The sequence below is a fragment of the Canis aureus genome, chromosome 2 (assembly GCF_053574225.1).
Source record: "Canis aureus isolate CA01 chromosome 2, VMU_Caureus_v.1.0, whole genome shotgun sequence".
NCBI lineage: Eukaryota > Metazoa > Chordata > Mammalia > Carnivora > Canidae > Canis > Canis aureus.
In genome coordinates this window covers 66038870-66057212 of record NC_135612.1, presented here as the reverse complement: position 1 = coordinate 66057212, position 18343 = coordinate 66038870, and the positions used below count along the sequence as shown (strand labels likewise).

The 18343-nt window shown below is 39.6% G+C and overlaps 1 long non-coding RNA gene across 2 annotated transcripts in view; it reads right to left on the bottom strand.

Annotated features, from left to right (window-relative positions):
• Positions 1 to 14118, bottom strand: part of LOC144301216 (uncharacterized) — a 45842-nt gene extending 31724 nt beyond the window's left edge. Inside the window, exons 1-2 of one of the 2 annotated variants that reach the window (XR_013368006.1) lie at positions 13881 to 14118; positions 11603 to 11713 (exon numbers count right to left, since the gene is read on the bottom strand). This is a non-coding gene — a long non-coding RNA (uncharacterized LOC144301216). The remainder of the gene's footprint in view (positions 1 to 11602; positions 11714 to 13880) is intronic. The other variant, XR_013368005.1, reaches the window with a different exon arrangement.
• Positions 14119 to 18343: the final 4225 nt, after the last annotated feature.

Sequence of the window (18343 nt, the reverse complement as noted above, 5' to 3'; positions counted from 1 at the left end):
TCAAAAAAATCAGTTGGGCCTATTTGTGTGGGTCTATTTCTGGGTTCTCTGTCTTGTTCCACTGATCTGTGTGTCTTTCCATCTGTTGATACCACATTGTTTTTTGTTTTTTTTTTTATTTTTTATTTTTTTTTGTTTTGTTTACTATAGCTGCGTGATAAGTCTTGAAACAAGATAGACAGATTCCCCTTACTTTATTCTTCTTTTTCAAAATTGTTTGTGATTCTAGTTCCTTTACTTTTTCATATAAATTTTAGAATGATTTTTATATCTACAAAATGTTTTGCTGGGACTTTGAGAGAAGTCGTTATACATGTATATAAATCTGAGAGAACTGACATTTTACTATGTTGAGTCTTGTACTCCATAAACACAGTATGCCTCTCCATTTATCTCTTCTTTGGTTTCTTTCAAAGACATCTGGTAGTTTTCAGGATACAAATCCTACATGGGTTTTATCAGATAAATATTTATCTTTTTTTAATGAGTAATTGTAAATTAAATTGTACTTTTTTAAAAAGGCAAGGGGTGGGGAGAAGCAAGTGGGGCAGAGGAAGAGGGAGAGAGAAACTCTTAAGCAGGCTCCATGCCCAGCACAGAGCCCAACACAGGACTTGATCTCACAACACTGAGATCATGACCTGATTAGAAATCAAGATTGGAGGTTTAACTGATTGAGCCATTCAGACACTCCTGGAATTGGTGTTAATCTTGGTGTTGATGTGTCAATTGTTAGTATATAGAAATAAAAATGATCTTTGTGCATTTATTGGGTATCCTCTGACCTTGTTGAACTCGCCTATTGGTTCCAGGTTTTTTTGTACCATACATGGGATTTTCTACACAGACAACTGTCATCTGCAACTAGGGACAATTTTATTTCTTCCTTTTTGATATGTATACCTTTTGTTTCCTTTTCTTGCCTTTTTTCACTGGTTGGAACTTTCAGCATTATGTCATACAAGAGAGGTGAGAGGGGGCATACTTTACCTGCTACTGGTCTTAAAGGAAAACTATTCAGTCTTTCATGATTAAATAAAATGTTAGGTATTTTTCTAGGTGCTCTTTTTTTGAAGTTGGGCAAGTTTTCTCTTTTCCTATTTTTCTGAGAGTTTTTATCACTAAAAGCTGTTGAATTTTGTCAAATGCCTTTTCTGCAACACTTTACATGATCGTGTGATTTTCTTTACTCTGTTTTAATGAGGTATTATACTGACTGATTTTTCAATACTGAACCAAACTTGCATCCCTGGAAGGAATCCCACTTAGTCATGATGTATGATTCCTTTTTTTTTTTTTTTTTTTAAGATTTTATTTATTTATTCATGAGAGACAGAAAGAGAGAGGCAGAGACACAGGCAGAGGGAGAAGCAGGCTCCACGCAAGGAGCCCAACATGGGACTGGATCCCGGGACTCCAGGATCACGCCCTAGGCTGAAGGCAGGTGCTACACCCCTGAGCCACCCAGGGATCCCTAATTCCTTTTTTATATTGCTGAATTCTACTAGCTCTATTTTAAGGATATTGAAAACAAGCATCAACAACTGAGACTCCCTTGCATGATTCTTGGCTCTTGGCTTGCAACAGGTAACATCTCCTTCTGCACCCACCTAATTCAGAGCTCGATTTCCAGCTGTACCATTTAAGTGCCCAAGAACCACCATTTCCATTCTGTTGTTCTTCTGCATTTTTAATATTCTCTGAGACAGCCTCCAGTCTCACTGAGCTGCCTACCAGAGGAGACCAAGGAGACAGAACTAATACATACAATGTGTTATCCTGGATGGGATTCTGGAACAGAAAAAGGACATTAGAGAAAAACCAAGGAAATCTGAGTAAGTATAAACTTTGCTTAATGATGATGTGTGGTTTATTAATTGTGATAAGTGTACCCCGTATTAATGTAATATATTAATAATAAAGGAAATTGGGCACGGGGGGAGAAGGAAAACTATATTTGCAATCATTCTATGGAAATCTAGAGCTCTTCCTTTAAAAAAAAAAAAAGTTTGTTTAGAAAAGACATCTCCCCCTCAAAATCCTTCTGTTCTTGGTTCATACCTACCTGTTTTATTTCATAACTTCTTGGGGGTTTTCTTCATGAATATGATTTCTTCCTTTATTGTTTTGAGGATTTAATATGGATCATTAAACTCCTTATTAGAAGATGACTCAAATAGTTAAAATTTCTCAGTAATAAATTCGTCTGTTCATTGAACTTGTAGGTAATCTTTCTTGATGATTGTTTTAATCACATACTTTTGTAATTTTTGTTTTCAGATTGATCTTGAGTAGACGTTCCTTATGATTTTTCTCCCACTTATGATGTCCAGTCTTCTGGGTCTTGTGATTTCGCAAAGTATTGGATTCCCCAGTCAAAACCAAGTTTTATATTGGTACCTCAGATCTCCTACTTGATGGAGCTTTCAGAGATGGAGTTATTAGCTCAGATCCCATTCTTGTGTACCATGTGACAGGGGCTATAATCTTAGAGTGAAAAAAACAAGCATGGAGGAATACAACCACAGTATATGAGACCTCTGGTACACTACCTCCCACACTCTAACCCAGCCCTCACCTCTAACCCCAGCCATTGCTCTGGTGAACAATTCCATGCAGGTTTTGAGCAGCTTCAGGCCGGCAGTGCCTGAGCTCATGTACATGCTGACCTTCCCTCATTTTTTACCCCAAGTCTTCTCTAATGCTTATGACAGCCACTCAGCATTCATCCATAAGAAACCATAAATGTGGAAGTGATGAATAGCCATGGGGCAACCTCAGGGAATGGAGACTAGAGACAACAGTTAATTGCTTCTTCCTTGCACCCTCCAATGGAAAATGCTGAGGCATATTGTTTTCTTCTCACACCACTAAGCCAGTAGGATTAACATGAGTTGTTCACCACAGTAGCCAGCCCTGAGGTATTTATATTGACTTTGCTTCCTACTTGATTTTCTCCTTCTTCTGTTATCCCTGCTCTCTGTTATCATGTCTAAAATAAACCACTTGCACACGAACCCTATTTTGGGACTCTCTTTTTAGGGGAATCTGGGATAACACATGCCCTGACCTCTCTGAAACCAATAGTAAGGCAGAGGGCAAGGTTGTCCCCTGATGCAGTCTGTAAAAGTTAGCCTCTTCAGTCACAGAGCAGGGAAGAGGAGAGTTAAGAGTGAGCCTGGAGGGGCAAATGGAAAACAAAAGAATACTCCCCAAAAGTTTATTAGTTCCTCTCTTAGGACCAAGTAAAATTTTGTCAACATAATATGCTCTTGTCATACAAATACTCTTAATTCAGTGATATATAAAAACTACTACAAGGAAATGATACATCTGCCTTGTTCATGTAGGAAGAGCTTTCAATCAACATGAGTTTGTATGAAATTGTAGCAGAATTGCTTACAGAGTAGGATGAAGACAGAGCAGTCACCACCTGGCAGTGATACTGTCAGCACCAATTCATCAGAAAAGAGATCCACAAGATGATCTTTAATGACTCCTCTAATTCTAAGACAGGGCATAAGTTTCCAGTAATAAAATGGAAACAGCCTTCCTCCATGCCTCCATGGGGTGATATGAGAAGTGCTTACTGAGACACACTCAAGTTTTTTGGAAGGGATGTGTTTCCAAATAGGCACCACTAACAAAGAGTTTTCCTCAACCAGGAGGAAGCTCCACCATCCAATGGTAAAGGAAGAGAAGTTTCAAAACAGAGCTGTGGTTGTGTGTCAGGGGGTGGGGTGGGGAGAGGTTTGTAGTCTGTATTCTCTGAAAATATGTGCTAAAGTGAACAGAGATGCAACATGGAGAAACCCAAAACGGAATGTGACCCTTGGTTTCAGCTCTCCAGTGGCAGGACCTAAACGGAGCCTTTGTTCAATATTTGGCACATTGTTCCCAAGGCATTAATGGTCCATCTGGGGAGACATATGACACCCTCAGGGAAACTGGACTTGGAAGAAGCAGAAGGACCAGCCCATGCAGGAGAAACAGTGATGGTGTGTTCTTTCACCCAGCAAGGCTGTTCCCTGCATACCAGGATGCTTCTACCAAACAAAGATCCTTTGGAAAAGAAAGAGCAGCTCCTTACTGATCTTGCTTATGAGCAGACTCTTTTATGTGCAAGGTAGTTGTGAGAAATTGGCTCCTATTAAATGTCAGATGACTGTGTTGATTTGATTTTGTGTACTGGCATAATTTTATAACAAGTCAGATAAGTACCAAGAACAGTACATTTACTTGGAGCCAGAAAGCCTGGGAAAGAATTCCAGCTTTAATAAGGACAACATCAGCTCAGCTCATCATCTAATATAATCCTCATACCACCTCTGTGAGGTAGGTGCTAATATTAACTCCATCCCACAGATATGTAAACTGAGACACAGAGAGGTGGAATAACGTTCCTACGTTTACAAAGCTGGCAAGTGTCAGATTTGAGATTTGGACTCAAGCCTTTCAGACCTTGAATCACTGTTTTATGAACTGAGGGGCCTCAGTGAATCCCTTACTCTTTCAGAAGGACAGTTTCCAAATATTTTAAATATACCTCATAATGCTTCCAGGATTTAAGGGAGAAGCAAATGAATGTATTCAACAAACACTTCTGGAGAACTGGTTGTGTTCATTCAGTATACTGCATATCAGGGAGAACTTGCCCAGAACGATGTGTGGTACATAGATGTGTTTACTTGGTTAGGAGTGTGAATGTGCCATTCTTTGCCTGTCACAGCACACAACACCTCTCTCCCCTCAAAATAATCCTTCCACTCTACAAATGCCAAATTGCCATTTTAAGCAATCCCCCACTGGGTGTAGCCTTGGTAGAAGGCAGGACCCACTTCCCACAATGGAAATCGATTGAGAGAGATCCTCTATCTCTGCAGGGTATCCTCCACAACCACCCCATGGCGGGAGCATAACAAGTAGAGCTAACTGTATTACCCTTGGACAGTGAATGGCCCTTTGTAATCACTGTGGCCCCAGCATGGAGACCAGACTCTTCTGGAAGTTCTGCCCATTTCTCCAGAGTTCCTTTGACCTTCATCCATTTCCCATCCTGAGTTCATACTGAGGGTTCCCTGGCATCCCCTTTCAGTGATGGGGAACACCTTTCACTTAGACTTTAGACGAATGCAACAACCTCTTTTCTCCCTGCTTCTACCCTTGCTTGTCCTATAGTCAAGGGTCAACTTTCCAGCCAGCATTTTGAATATAAATCAGGTCAAGTCACTTTCCAGCTAACTACATTCCCTGGCCCCCAGCTAGCTTGGAGTAAATTCTAAACCATTCCTCGTGTCCTTAAGGCTATATACAATCTCTTTCCTGCCTACCCCACAACTGCCTTCTTTATCACCACCCCTGCACTCAGCTCCAGCTACCTTGATGAGTGTGTCCTCCTCAGGACCTCCATGCAATGCCCCTTCCACCTGGCACCCTTTGTCAAGGTCTTGCTCCTTGACTTCATTCAGGTATGTGCTCAAATTGTATCTCTTCAAAGGGATTTTTCCCAACAACACTATTGAAAATAGCATCCTCACCTAGCCACTTACTCTCCTTTATTTTTCATCATAGTATGTTTCATTGTCTAAAGTTCTAATCTATCTATCTTTCTTTCTTTCTTTCTTTCTTTTCTTTTCTTTCTTTCTTTCTTCTTTCTTTCTTTCTTCTTTCTTTCTTTCTTTCTTTCTTTCTTTCTTTCTTTCTTTCTTTCTTTCTTTCTTCTTCTTCTTCTTCTTCTTCTTCTTCTTCTTCTTCTTCTTCTTCTTCTTCTTCTTCTTCTTCTTCTTCTTCTTCTTCTTCTTCTTCTTCTTCCTTCCTTCCTTCCTTCCTTCCTTCCTTCCTTCCTTCCTTTTCTTTGTTTTCTAGTTATAATCTGTTTCACCCTCTAGAACATAAGCACTGTAAGGGAATAGATCTTGTCTTGCTGTTTTCTCTATGGTTTACAACTGTGCCTGGCATATATTAAGATCACACATGCACACACACACATATGTAGATAGAGACAGATATATATATATATATATATATATATATATATATATATATATACTGAATGAGTGAAGTGATTATTATAATACTACTGTGGTCAAAGACTTAGTATCAGTGATGATTGATTTTATGTGTCAATTTGACTGGGCCATCGCATGTTCACATATTTGTGCAAGCATTATTCTGGGTATGTCTGTGAGAGTATTTCTGGATGAGATTAACATTTCAATCAGTAGACTGAGTCCAGTAGATTGTCCTCCCCAGTGTGGGTGGACCTCAGCCCACCCTTTGGATGCCTGAATAAAACAAAAGATGGAGTAAAGGGAGAGAATTCACTCTCTGTGCCTGATTGTTTTCAAGGACATTGGTCTTCTGCACTCTGACAAGAATTCATGTCATCTGCTTTCCTGGTTCTCAGGCCTTCCATTCTTTTTTTTTCTTTTTTTTTTTTTTATGATAGTCACACACACAGAGAGAGAGAGAGGCAGAGACATAGGCAGAGGGAGAAGCAGGCTCCATGCACCGGGAGCCTGATGTGGGATTCGATCCCGGGTCTCCAGGATCGCGCCCTGGGCCAAAGGCAGGCGCTAAACCACTGCGCCACCCAGGGATCACTCTCAGGCCTTCCAACGTGGACTAGAACTACACTGCCAGCTCTCCTGGGTCTCTATTTTACATGTGGCAGATCATGTGACATCTCGTCCTCTATAATCACATGAGGCAGTCCCTTAATAAATCTCTCTCTCTCTCTCTCTCTCTCTCTCTCATACACACACACACACACACACACACACACACACACATACACATGCATACATCCTATTGATTCTATTTTCCTGGAGAACTATTATTAAATACAACATCTTTGGCATTTTTTAAGAAAATTACTCTGATTTTTAAAATTATTCATTATAAAAGTATCATTTTATAGAAATTTAGAAAGTTAAAAAAGAAAAAAACTTGATAATCTCACTGTTCAAACCCAACTATTATTCACATTTTGTTTCATTTATTTTCAGTATGTTCCTACACATACAATTGTTGTTTTTCAAGATGTAATTACATTGTATAACTTTATACCATGTTTTCTATTAAATTATAGACATTTTTCATTTTTAGTTTAGTCTTCATAACCATCATTTTTAATACCTGCACAAGAGAGTGTATGTGCCATAATTGACTTAAATTCCCCCTGCCTGTTGCAAATCTAATTTATCTCCATTTTTCATTATTACTGTAATAAACATCTGCCTGCATAAAGCATTATCCATATTTAGAATTATTTCCTTAGGATATATTGTCAAAAGTGGGACAATTGTATCAAAGTTTACAGATTTACTTAAAGCTCTTACTACAAATTTCCAAATAGTTTTCTAGAAAAGTTCTTCCAATTTATATTCTCCCCAGTAGAATATGAGAGTAGCCATCATACACTCAGTGACCACCACTATTGGTCTAGGATATTTTTCAGTTTTAAAGTTAAATGAAATAGTACAACTTAGTTGAATTTGCATTTCTTCTGTTGCTAGTGGGTAATGGGGTCTTTTCTGATCTCTCCATTATTAACTTTCATATATACTTGCATGGGGACACAATTACTATTATGGCTTTGTATGTTTTAATATGTTTAGGGCTGGTCATATAAAAACTTTCCTCATTATCCTTTTTATTGTTGTCCTTTCTGTTTACATTTCTAGACGAATTTGGGGATCATTTTGTTAAATTCCTAAAAATAAAAAAAAATCCCTTTGGCATTGTGACAGGACTTGTTTTAATATATGAAGTATTCCCGGGAATCCCTGGATGGCTCAGCAGTTTGGCGCCTGCCTTGGCCCAGGGCGTGATCCTGGAGTCCCGGGATCGAGTCCCACGTTGGGCTCCCTGTATGGAGCCTGCTTCTCCCTCTGCCTGTGTCTCTGCCTCTCTCTCTCTCTCTCTCTCTGTGTCTATCATAAATAAATAAATTAATTAATCTTGAAAAAAATATATATGAAGTATTTCCACTGACATTCAGGAAAGTCTGTCTCAGGAGGAAGTTCACGACCACATATATGAGGAGTGTCTGGCCTTGGAAAATCTCAAGCTTCACGGTTTCCCTTTCTGGCTTCCCCACTGCAGCCAGGGGCTTTCTGCTCCAAGCAACACAACACTTAACAATGAGGTGGCCTGAACCACTGGTATGGAATTATCCTCTCACCAAGAGGACATCGTCAGGAGGGGGCTTTTCTGCATTAGCTCATCATCTCCACAATGTCGCCAAAGCTTTGTGTTTTCCCATGTGGTCCATCATCAGTGGGTCAGCCCTCTAGCTGCTGCAGCAACAGATCAGGACACCATGAATTCTTGCACAGCCTAGAGCCACAGTGGGCAGAGGCCCCTTACTTTTTTAAGGAGGAAGGTCCTTCCCAGAAGTGGTCCTGACAACTTTCCCATACATCTCATTGGACAAGTTGATGTCTTGTGACCATGCAGTCTTCAATCAGTGGCTTATAGAAGAAATTGCCCTCACTGTTTTTTTTATTTTAATGAGATTTTTTTTAATTTTTATTTATTTATGATAGTCACACAAAGAGAGAGAGAGAGAGGCAGAGACACAGGCAGAGGGAGAAGCAGGCTCCATGCACCGGGAGCCCGACATGGGATTCGATCCCGGGTCTCCAGGATCACACCCTGGGCCAAAGGCAGGCGCCAAACCACTGCGCCACCCAGGGATCCCGCCCTCACTGGTTTTGGCCACTTGTCAGTCATGTGATGGGGCTAGGGCATGGCTAGTTTCACTGAGTACTTAAGATGGTAACATAAAAATAGAATAAGAGAGTGAGGAGTGAGAGGGAGGACATGGGCTGTAGAGTAACAATGGCTACCATTGCTCAGACTGTATTTTGGAAAACAGATTATAGAGTCTAGCCTTACACAGGTAGGATACCGGTTTTGTGGGTTCTGAAGCTTATATTTTGAGGGGACAAAATATCCTATACAAAATTAGGTAAAGAAGAATATTTACTTAAAACTAGGGGAAAAATGTGCAAAGCACATATTTTTAAAAACTAACAAATACCACAAAACCCACAAACACCACAAAATAATATATTTTAGTTATTTGCCCTATCCACCTAGAATAAATTTTAAATTGATATAAACCATAATTCTAAAGAATATATAAAATTAGGTCAAACACAAAAGTAGCTCAAAGCATTCTATTGAGCTACACAATTGTGTGCAATCAAATTAATGTTGTATTAGATACTCTGACAAACTGGTGTGCATGTGTAGAACTTTGGTCACTGGAATATTTGTGTCTTCAGAGGACTCCACTTCATCAATGGCAATCTTGAGTGCTGTTTCGCCTGGGATGTCCAGCTTCCTCAGGGGAACTCATCAGATCTATACTTGCTAAAATGCCAAACAGGTGACTTCCTGGGCCAGTGTATTCTGTTTGGTACTTGTGGTAGCTTTCTACCCCTGTGTAATAAACTCTCAGAAACTTACATCTTAAAACAAGACAAATAATTATTTCATGACTTCTCCAGGTCCAAAATCCAGGCAGAGTGTACTGGGTTCTGTTTAGGGTCTCACCAGGCAGGAAATGAGGTGTTAGCTGGGATGGCAGTTCTCTCTAGGGTTCAAGGTCCTCTTCCAGGTTCACTTGTTACACTGGTTATTGACAGAACTCATTTTCTTGCACCTAGAGGACTGAGCCATGAGCCTGATACCACAATCAACATCAAGAGGTCCTTGCCACGTGGCCCCAGTGGGAATTTCACAACATGGATGTTTGTTTTCTTCCAAGCTAGCTGGGGTTCACCTCTATGACTGTCTTTTCTGCGATCAGCCAGAGGAAAAATCTGTGCTTTCCAAGGACTTGTGTGATTAAGTTAGCCCCTCCACCTCTCCCTGGATAATCTCCATATTTAAAGTCAACTGATTTGGTAGCTTCATTGCATCTGCAAAATCCCATCACAGCAGTACCTAGGTTAGTGATTGACTGAATAATTGGAGAAAGGTGTTTGTAGACCAGGACCAGGTTATAATTTTTTAAAATATATTTTGGGGCTCATCTTGCAATTCTGCCTACAGAGGCATTGTTTATTACACACTTGTGTCTTAGAGATACAGTAATTCTGACATATTTTATAATGTCATCCCCTTCAGGACTATAGCAGTACCTTATCATATATATTCCTAACAGAACAACTGCTATTTTGCCTAGGCATCAATAAGTACTGAATTCTCTGTTAGTGATTTTATGTGGCAAGACTGAAAGATTTTCCAAAGATTAGTTTCTGGGATCTGCCCATTCAACCTTTTTCTTCTTCACCACCTTTGTCTGTCTTCTGATAAAAAACATGTTCGCTGGTTAGTTGAGTTCAGGCTGCACGTCAGATCTCCTTCCTGCATATAGAGGCCCTCGATTCCTCATCTGCAATTATGAAATCTAGAAATCTCTGAACCAACGCTTTAACTCAGATGGTGGCAATGACTAACTTGAAGTAAAGTAGGGCTACTTATAGTCCCTGTTATCTCAGTATTAATTTTCATATGTATCTCTGGGGAAGTATTAGGGATTGGGTATTGTGGGTGCTGCCCAGACTCTGCTAGGAGTCTTAGGGCATAGCTTTCTCAAAATTCTAAATTCTGAAACAAACAAACAAAAAAACCCTAAATACTCTGATTATAAGAATTTTACTTAATATAGTGCAGACTGTTATAAAAGGCTATGAGACATCATATGGCAAAACTTTTTAATTGGCAAATAAACATGGTTACTTGCTCAGAGAAAGATGTCTTCCAACTATTCTGACATCAACTAATGTACTGCAATTCCATTTTGGCACCTCCCACCCAGAATTAATGTATACCCTACAAGTTAAAGGGCATGGCTCCAAAAAGACTATCTTCATTTCAGACACCAGACACAAGTGAAATCCTTGAGCCACACACACTTCTGACCGAATGGTTACAATTTGGGGATTTCCAATGGCCCCTTCTGATTTGGCAGTTTGCTAGAATGACTTATAGAACTCAGGATGGTGTGAGATTTGTAATTACAGTTTCATTATAAAAGATGCAATTCAGGAATAACCAAAGGAAAGTACAAGTAGGGCAAGGACTGAGAGAGTCCTGAATGCAGGGCTTCTGTACCTCCTCCCCATGAAATCAGGACATGTCACTCTCCCAGAACATTGATGTGTTCCCCAACCAGGAAGCTCCAAAAAGCTTTGGTGTCCAGCTTTTTTACTGAAGCCCCATTATGGAGACATGACTGATTAAATTGTTGGCACATCATTAAACTCAATTTCCAGTCCTCTTCCCTTCTCCAGAGATCATGCCGGCTCAATGTCTCAGTCTTCTAATCATGTGGTTGGTTTTTGTGGTGACCAGTCCCCATCCTGAAACTATCTACGGGGCCAACCACGAGTCATTTCATTAGCATAAATTCAGATGCGGTCTAAGATATGGCTGAAAAACAGACACTTCTGTCACTTGGGAAATTACAAGGGCTTCAGAAACTCTGTGCCAGGAATGTTGGACAAAGATCAGAACACTTAGGATATGACATCATTTCATGTCTGTTAACATCCCTAGAATGTTCTTCCACTAGTGGGGCCACTACCTGGATGGTCCAGTTTCTGACTCTTATTCTTCTGTTGATGTGACACCCAATAGAAAGACTCGTTGGATGTCCCCATTGGGTTAGTGCATGGCTCCAATTCCTTTTCTGTTCCTGAGTGGAGACCAAGGATATTTTTATTCAAATCATATTAAGATTTTAGTAAAGACATATAAATATATACACTTGGTCAAAATTATTGCTTCATGTTTTATAATTATCATTCTGCTTTTGATTTAAAATTTCATAACATTTTCAGACTAGCAATTGCTAGCTTAGAGGAATGCCACTCGTTTTTACATATTTATCTTCTCTCTGGCCTCTTTACTCATAAACTCTTATTAATTCTAAAAGCATTAAAATTGATTCATTTGGATTTTTGTAAGTACTAAATCATACCATCCTCACATAATGATATCCCTTCTTATACTTCTACCACTTATACCTGGTCAAGGCCTTATTAGGTTGTCCAGGACGTGTAGAATGCAAGTAAATAAGAGTTGGGGTGCTAGAAGCTTGGAGCTTGGTTTTATTCTTGATTTCAATGCAGAAACTTCTGGGATTTTTATCGGTTAGAACAATATTGGCTGTTTTGAAATATATTTTTTCATGCTAATAAGGTAGACTTCAAGTTCTTACATACATAGCATTTTATTATTAATAGGTGTTAAATTTATTTATGGCCATTTGACATCATTAATTTTTGCATATTATTTATTTAAAAAAAACTAGTAACAGAATGTGCTTGGTGTTTTTTGTATAAAAGTACAACTTGGAATTATTATTCTAGAATGTGGGGTTATCTGTAACAGCTAATTCTATCATGTATATAAAATTTCAGTTAAAGAACCCCTCAAGATATTTTTACAGATACCTTTATTGCATAGATTCTACTTTCAACTATTGGACTCAAGATTCTGATGCTTGCAGTAGATGGAGCCAGATAAACTCCATGGTCTACTGTAGCACTTTGTAAACAATCAGTGAATATAATGTAATGTAACATCATCTAAATTGGTTTAGGGAACACATGTTCTACTATATCAGGGGTCAGGAAACCATGGCCCACCAGCCACATCCTACCCGTTTACCATCTGGTTTTGTAAATACATTTTTATTGGGACATAATCACTTATGCCCCATTAATTTACATGTATACAATGGTTATTTTCATATTATATGAAAAGTTCAGTAACTGGAACAGAGACTTTATGGCCCACATAGCCTAAAATATTTATTATTTAGGCCTTACCTAAATAATAAATTTGCCTATCCCTGTTCTAGATACAAGCCAGTATTCTGAGAAAATAAAAAAATGAGAAGAAGGACTTCTACCATCAGATAAGCCCAAGAGTGGCATATGTCTTCATGAAAATTTAAATTTTACTCTAACAAGAAAAAAATCTGGAGTTCTTCATTAAGAACGAATACATACATACATGTACAAGCTCACTATTACTTTACAAACTTTTTTTGAGCAACAAATCCATTTTTCTTTGAAGAATTATGCCTATCAGTGCACTAGTATCTGTGCATGCTTGATGGAAGACATTATTTCTTTCCTTATTTTCAGCAATAGCTCATTCATTTTTTCTTTTTTTTTAAGATTTTATTTATTTAAAAATAATAAAAAAAATGAGAAGAAAAATGAGAGACACAGAGAGAGAGAGAGAGAGAGAGAGAGGCAGAGACACAGGCAGAGGGAGAAGCAGGCTCCATGCAGGGAGCCAGACATGGGACTTGATCCCAGGTCTCCAGGATCAGGCCCTGGGCTGAAGGCGGCGCTAAACCGCTGAGCCACCTGGGCTGCCCTCATTCATTTTTTCATCTCATCTCTCCCCTCCTTTGATCTTCTGATTGATTTAAAAAAAAAAAAAGTACTAAAAGTACTTTAGCACTTTAGTACTTTAGCACTAGGGGTGCCTAAGCCTAGGTGGCCTATGGTTGAGCATCAGACTCCTGATTTCAGCTCAAGCCATGATCTCAGTGTCGTGGGAAGGACCCCATATCCAGCTCGTGCTCAGCACAGAGTTTGCTTGGGATTCTTGTCTCTCCCTCTGTTCCTCCCTTGCTCACATGTGTGTGTGTCTGTGCTCTCTCTCTCCCTCTCTGTCTCTCAAAAAACAAAACAAAACAAAACAAAACAAAAAAAACCTTTGGAAAGTACTTTTAAAGCTTTACCTCTTATTTCTTTCTAATCCATCTACCACAACAGTTATTTGTAGTGACGATGGTGGTTGCCAGAGTCAGTTTCTGTTCCTGACAATGGTTATTAACCTACCTGCAATATTCCTGAAGCAGCTATGGAGGAGGTGAAACATACAAAGGCATTTCTTGGAAGTCAGGCAAAGGAGGAATGGTCCCACCCACACTTCAACCTTTGGCAAGTTCCTTGACTCCTATTAGCTGACTTTCTTCTTTTATGAACCAGAACTAGGAATACCTGCTTTACTGGATCAGGAGGATAAAGTGGGTTAATGCTTGTGATGTCACTGGCCTGATCCTGGCAGCATAACAAATGCTTACTAAGGGTCAGTGTTCTTCTACGGAATTGCTGACGCCATGGAGATATGGTTTTAGATATGGTTTTAGAGGTTCTCCACCTCTCTTCCCACCTGGAAAATAAAGATAATCATGTGACAATACAGGGTTCTAATGAGGATTTAGTGAGATTACTGTGAAGAATGCTTGATGCTCTATCAGTGACCATTACTATATATATTAACATTGTGGTTGTCAAGCAATAGAAAAGGAACCAGTGAATGGGGGGGGGGGGGGGTGGGGGGGGTGAGGAACGCAGCTTCCTAAGGTGGCCATCTACTTCCTAGGTATCCATATCTGGTTATCTAACTTCTCTGAGCTATTCCATCATTTTTATATTGTGGGTTTGAGACAAACACTATTGCTAAACATTTTAGACTGTCTTATAGCGGCAGCATATTTTCACACTCCTGGCTTTACTTTGTAATCCTGACAGTATATCTAAGTTTTTACCAAATAAGGCTTTATGATGACAATATACATAGAGCAGAATCACTTTTTTCCTTTAGCTCTGGTCTCTTCCATGTAGTCAAATAATTTCCAATGTCTGCAAAGGGAGTCCTTGTTAGGCCCTGTTTTTATTAACTAACAAATGTTCCAACTTAATTGGCTTCTGGGCTAATGAGTTTAATTTGTCAAGGCAATTAACCAGTGTTCATGAAGTTTCTAAGTTATTCCTTGCACTTTCATCTTTGCTTGGCCTGCATTCACTGTTGTATGTGCTGGTGTCCATATGGTTTTTTAAGCCACTGAGGATCGATGGGACAGACTCCATCACTTGCCTCGAGGCCCCTCTTGAGTTCACAGTTGAGTTTATTCCTATGCTGGACTGAAGGATTCCCTGGCTTCAAGCCTAGCCTCTAGGGTAGCCACTGGCCCCTCCCATGAATTTTTTTTTTTTTTTTTTTTTGTCCTTTAAATGTCTTTGGTATGATTGGAAGCACCTTTAAAAGGTAGGGGAATCTGGCCAACAAAAATCACCGGGAAAGAGCAGATTTGTCAATGGTAGAGACAAGCCAGTGATAGCAGCTCCAGGTGAAATTTGCCTCCGGAGTGACTCTGGCCTTTGTCACAACATGTTTGCTGCCCTCAGAAAGCATCAAAGTAAATTTGTGGGATCCATTGGTTCACCTGGCCCAAGTAGAATGTCCCCTCCTAGAATAGTTGCATGACATTAATTTGTGGCAAGGAAAGAATTCCATCCAATAAGACTCAAATGCAAGATTGGATCATTTTAAAAATAACTGAGAATATCAATTGTGGTATTTAATCCCCACTAAGTCAATATGCTGAAAAATATGTGAATATGGCTTCAAGGCAGATTTCTACTCTGTGAATTTTTCTTTTTTTTTTTCTCCTCTAAGTCCTTTTGGGTCAGAAGAAAAATGGGGGGGTGGTCCTTGTGCTGTGTGCAATTTACTCTGCTCTTTGCTCTCTTTTTTTCTGTTACTGCTATTATTTGTACAGGACATTAGGATAGCAATTCTAATTCTAAGAATTTATTATAGAGAAGTAATCATATAATATTAACAATAATAATAATAATAATAATTAACAATTCTTGGGCCTTGTATCTGCCAGGGATTGTGCTAAGCACATGATCTGCCTTATTTATTTCATCCTTGCAGCCATGCATTGAATTGCAGATTAGTGTCCTCCATTCCATTTTACAGAAGAAGAAATAAAGTTTGAGGGGCATAAGTACATTGCCAAGGTCACATAGCAAGGTAAAGGAAGTAAGAGCTTCTAGTTTACTTAATTCCTAATTACTTTGATACACCATGATGTCTTTAATTGTATACTGAGTACCAAAATAAAAATATAAAAATAAAGAAATAAAAGGCTAGAAGGAGGGACACCTGTGTGGCTCAGTGATTGAGCATCCACCCTTGTCTCAGGTCATGATCCTAGGGTCCTGGGATCCAGTCCCACATCAGGCTCCCCGCAGGAAGCCTGCTTCTCCCTCTGCCTATGTCTCTGCCTCTCTCTGTGTCTCTTGTGAATAAATAAATAAAATCTTAAAAAAAAAAAAAGACTAGAGACTATATATATATATATAAACTATTAATAGTGCTTGACTCTAAGTGGTGAGATAGTTTTCTCTTCCTTCTTATTTTCCAAATTTTCTAAAAGATTTATTTATTTACTTGAGAGAGAGAGTGGAGGATGGGGCAAGGGAGAGAGAATCTCAAGCAGACTCTTCACTGAGCTGGGAGCCCTACATGGGGCCTGATCCCATTACCCTGAGATCATGACCTGTGCCAAAATCTAGAGTTAGGTGCTCAACTGACTGAGCCATGCAGGCACCCCAGTATCTTCCAAATTTTCTTAAACATTAATATATATATATCCCCAACACTCTCTCTCTCTCTTTCTTTCTCTTTAAATATTTCTCCCCAACTGCTCTTATTCCAGCAAATAGCTCCACTACCTACTCAACAGAAAACAAAGCAGCCAGATACTTTCTCGGGCTTCTCTCTTTCTCTTGACCTCGCAAGCCTCATCAATATAATTATGTCCTCAAATATATCTTGCTTCTCTCCAATCCCAGGGATATTATCATATCTTTCCTGACTTCTCTCACTGTCTTCACCATATGGCAGCAAGAAAGATCTTCTGAAAATGTAAATCAGAACAAGTTTCTTCCCTTCTTAAAGTCCTTATGTGGCAAGTAGAATAAAATGCAAATAAAATCCATGCCCCTGTCCCATCCAAGCTTTGTATGTGTCATTGATCCCCACTTCCTTCTCCAAATTCTCTTCCTGCTACTTTTTCATCCCTCACTCAGCTTCATCAAGACATCCTAGAACATTCTCTCACATGCTGTTTGTTGCACCTGCTGTTTCCAAGACCAGGGCCCTCATGTCCTGACTCTTGAGAGGCTGACTCTTAATAAACTCGTGTTCATTCTTCATGCTTCTATTCAGATGCTTCTTCCTCAGAAAGGACTCTCTGGTTATCCTATCAAAACTGGCTTCCTATTATGTGCCCCAAGAATACTGTTGTTTTCTCCTTCAGAGCATTTTCCCCAATTTTAAATCATTTTGTGTTTCAATTTCTTTTCTTGTTCATTATCTGCCTTCTTTGAAAAGATAGACACATCATGAGGGAAGAGACATTGCCTTTCTTATTTATTCCATGCCTGGCACAGACCCTGGTTCCCAGCAGTGCTCGGTAATCACTAGTAGCAGAACAGTATTGTGTTGGGAACACGAACTGCCCGTGAAGAAAGCTCAAACAATGTCAAACCATTACAAATTTACTCTTGAAACAAGGGCATGACTCTGTGGGAGTCAGGGCCCAACTGGACACCAGGGAGGCCTCTGAGTTAATTTCTGTGTGGAATACATCGTATATGGGAGCCCAACAAATGAAAATGAGCCTATCTGAAGTTTGCAAATACATTAAATCACAATAGCAACCGCAGAATGGTTTACAACCTGGAGTGGCAAAAGATTTTTTTCAGAACAGAGTGTTTGACCATGGATATTGGGCATAGTGGTAATAAAAAAGCAGACTTTCAGCAGTTTTAATATTGTTTTTCGATTGTCTTCAGATGATGGACCCTCTCGTCACCTGAATTACGATAAGCCCCTCCCGCTGCCAGGATGGACGGGGACTCCCCGACCATGCACAACTTCTGCAGCCTTTGGCAGCAGCTGTGCCTGTCCTGCTCTAGGTCCTGTTGTGATCACTGTGACTTGGCTGTTCTCTTCTAGAAAGAGGGAATACCCAATGGCTTCCTCATTTGGTTGTTGTGAGGATTAAATAAGAAGGAAGCACAAGGTTATTAAGTAATTGCACGATGCCATTATTAAAGGTTGAGATGATCTTGTTAATCTTTTTATGTTCAGCTATAAAACAATGGTAAGGACTCTGTTGACATTTGTAAAAATGATTGGAAAGAATTTCATCTTTTTAGCCTCTCTCCTTCCGTAACAGTGCTTAGGACCTCAGAAAATGTTTGCTCAAAGGTGTGATGAAAGATCACACATTGTGTCCACCCTACCTTCCCCTAAATTGCACTTCAGATAAGGTCCTGTGGTTCCGGGATTGGTCTTAAGTAGGCAATGAGAAAAAGAATTTTCATCTCAAGATCTGGTTTGGAGAGGAGACCTACCACTTTGCCCATTCCATCTGCTTTTGCCTTGCGTCAGCTTTCTCCTGGAAAGGTGAAGTGGACAGAGCAAGTTGCTGAGGGCA